The sequence below is a fragment of the Carlito syrichta genome, unplaced genomic scaffold (genome assembly GCF_000164805.1).
Source record: "Carlito syrichta isolate Samal-C Ts95f unplaced genomic scaffold, Tarsius_syrichta-2.0.1 Scaffold307176, whole genome shotgun sequence".
Lineage (NCBI taxonomy): Eukaryota > Metazoa > Chordata > Mammalia > Primates > Tarsiidae > Carlito > Carlito syrichta.
Genome location: NW_007251272.1, coordinates 248,504 through 252,066, shown reverse-complemented (window position 1 = coordinate 252,066; position 3,563 = coordinate 248,504). Strand labels below are relative to the sequence as shown.

Sequence of the window (3,563 nt, the reverse complement as noted above, 5' to 3'; positions counted from 1 at the left end):
TACAGTTGTGCATCACCACACCTGGCTAACTTTTTTGATTTTTTGTAGCGATGAGGTCTTGGTATGTTGCCAGGCTGGTCTCAAATTCCTGGACTCACTCAAGCAATCCTCCCACATCAGCCTCCCAAAGTGCTAGGATTACAGATGTGAGCCAGCGTGCCTGACTTCATAGTAAAATCATATGTCAGGCTTTTAAAAAGTTCAAATGTCTGGCTGTCACCTCTTGTCAAGTCATGTACTCTACTATGAGCCTCAGTCCTTATCACTCCCTATTTTCTCTCCAACACTTAGACCAAGTTTTTTTGCCATTGATCAAGTTGCTTGTACTATTACTTTTCTCAAACCTTTTTCTTATAAGTGAAATAGTTCTTGACCTTGTTTTCAATAAAAGTGAAAAAATGAGGCCTAGATTGAGAGGACCACAGATCCCAAAAAGGCGGGAGGCAGGGGGTGAGGAGAATACATTTCTTTCAGCAAAATTAAGCAAGCACAGTGTGTTTGTGTTGCAAGAATACAACCTAAGATGCCATTATGAAAATAAGACACAAAAAGAACTATGCTTTCTGAGAATATAGAAAAGATATGACATTAAAATGGAAAATAGACCAAAATGTCAACAGAATATGTTCTTCGGACTGCAAATACATGTTTCTGCTACAAACTGTTATTAAGAGGGAATAAATTAGGCAGGGCACAGTGGCACACACATGTAATCCCAGCACTTCAGGAGGCCGAGGTGGGAGAATCACTTGAGTCCAGAAGTTGGAGGCTTCAGTGAGCCATGTTCATGCCACCACACTCTAGCCTGGGCAACAGAGCAAGACCCTGACTAAAAAAGGAGGGAATAAATTATAAGTGAATAAAGTATAATTGAATAAACAAAGCAGTAACACCCTCTGGAGGCTGGAGGCATTTGAGACTGAACTCTCTAGTCCAACCCTTCTCCCCGCAGTCTCCAACCTCCAACCCCACTCTTTTGGATAGCTGAGGCCTAGAGTCATGGAGTAACTTGTCTAAGATCACAAAGCTAGGAAATGGCAAAGCCAGGAGTAGAAACCATGTCTTTGGACTCTCTATTCTCTGCTTCTTCCGTATATCCTATGGCCACAGAGATTAATAAACATTTGAATTGAAGAATGGAAGCATTGTGTAGGAGAAAGAACATTATGTTGGCATGGACTGTTCTAGATTCTAGTTCTAGCTGCACCACTGACTGGTTGTGTGACCTTTTTTGTTTGTTGTTTTTGAGTTAGAGTCTCATCTGTTGCCCAGGGTGGAGTGCAGTGGCATGCTCACGGCCACTGCAGCCTCAACCTGCTCGGCTTAAGCGATCCTTCCACCTCAGTCTTAAAAATAGCTTGAACCACAGGTGCACACTACCATGCTCAGCTAATTGTTTTATTTATTATAGAGATGAGGTTTTGCCAAGTTGCCCAGGCTGGTCTTGTACCCCTGGACTCAGGCAATCCTCTAGCCTTGGCCACTGAAAGTGCTGGTGGTTGTGTGACCTTAAGTCACTTTCCTTCTCTGGATTTCATTCTCTGCACCGAACAATGGGGAGGGCTAAACTCAATTCTTAAACTTAACGGGGAAGTGTTTCACATTAGCCAATTATAACCCTTTTGTCCTGGGACTAAGAATTGACACCAAGAGAAAGGACTGGCTTATACTCCCACCAACAGTGTAGAAGTAGTCCCTTTTCACCACATCCTCTCCAGCATCTGTTATTTTTTTAGTTATTGATGATGGCCATTCTGACTGGAGTTAGGTGGTATATCGTAATTTTAATTTGTATCTCCTTGATGACTAGTGAAGCTGAACATTTTTTCATGTATCTGTTGGCTGCTCATATATCTTCTTTTGAGAAGTGTCTATTCATCTTTTGCCCACTTTGTAATGGGGCTGTTTGTTTTTTTCTTTTCAGCATGCCTTAGTTCCTTGTAGATTCTTGATGTTACTCATAAGTGGGCCTTGAACAACTACTGTAATACTATAACAAAAGGATTGACAGTAGCAGGAAACTGTGGGGAGGGAGGCAGGGAGGTAGGATTGACAGTAGTCGAGATCTGCCTGGGGCAGTACACCTCATCAACAAGGGTACCTGCACAGTGAATATTTGTATACCTAACTCTGAATTGTACCACACAATTTAACAAATAATAAAAAAATAAAATAAAAAAGAGAAAGGACTGAAGTCCTCCTGGTTCTGAAGAACAGAAATTAACTTTGTCTTATTTGAATATGAAATAAATGTGTTAAGATGTTTTTCTGAAGTCACTAGAAAGCCTAGAGAATTTGGCTTGAAAGATGGGCAGAAAATGACAACGTATGTTCACACAGAAACGTGTATCTGAATGTTTATAACAGTATTATTCATAATAGCCAAAATATGTCAATAACCAAAATGTTCATCAGCAGGTAAATGGATAAACAGGTTATAGTATACAATGGAATATTATTCAGCTGTACAAAAGACTGAAACAAGGATACATACTACAATATAAATGGACCTTGAAAACATTATGCTTAGTAAAATGACAGTCACAAATGACTGCATTTTATGTGATTCCATTTGTACGGAAGTCCAGAAGAAGGAAGTGGATACACAGAAAGAAGATTTGTGGATGGACAGGGGCCATGGATGAAGCAATAGTTAAAGGATATGGAGTTTCTTTCTTGAGGTGATAAGAGTATTCTAAAATTGACTATGGTGAATAATCTCACATATCTGTAAATCTACTAAAAGTCATTGAGTTGTACACTTTAAGTGGACAAAGTGTATCTATGGTATATGAATTATATTTCAGTAGAGTGGTTTTTAAAATGGTGGAAACAAGTGCAGCGCTGGACTGTGCAGGGTCACCATGGCGGAGCTGCGGCAGCTCTGGATGCAGGAGGCGGTGGACACCATGGTGAAGAGTCTGGAAAGAGGGAACATCCGGAAGATGCAGGGCCTCATGTTCTAGTGCAGTGCCAGCTGTTGTGACAACAGCCAGGTGTCCACGCAGCAGGTGCACCAGTGCATTGAGCACTGCCATGCACCTCCAGCCCAAGCCCAGTCCTTGGTGACCAACAAGCTGGAGAAGTCCCAGGACTGCCTGGCCCGGTGCACCCTGCATGACAATGACACAGCCAGAGATTCCATAGATGCAGGGAGCAAGGAGCTTCATGTGAAGCAGCAGTTGGACAGTTGGCCAAATGTGTGGATGACTACATGCACCTCGTCCCGACTGACCAAGAGGATGAAGGAGTCTCTCTCATCCACGGGGATGATTCTTTGGCAGTGGCCATTGGGGCTGAGGGCAAGGATCCATTTTTTAGAAGGAATGGAAACTGTTGTCTTTTAAAGCAAGTTTTATGGAATGAAGAAATTAAGGATGGCAAAAAGCTGAAGGTATATGTCACTTGCTTCTGGACACTGGTGCCTTCATGTTTCTGTCATAAAAAGTGAAATGGAAAAAACTGGTGCTAAAATTTGGGTTAGAAGTAGTACAGGAGAGTGTCTGGAGCCTGTATGTCATGTGGCAAGTGCTTGTCCTAGCAGTAGAGATCTCCCTTGTATA

The 3,563-nt window shown here is 42.0% G+C and overlaps 1 pseudogene; it reads left to right on the top strand.

Moving 5' to 3' along the window:
• The first annotated feature begins 2,864 nt into the window (after positions 1-2,864).
• On the top strand, positions 2,865-3,347 carry LOC103266395 (annotated as a pseudogene).
• The last annotated feature ends 216 nt before the right edge of the window (positions 3,348-3,563 follow it).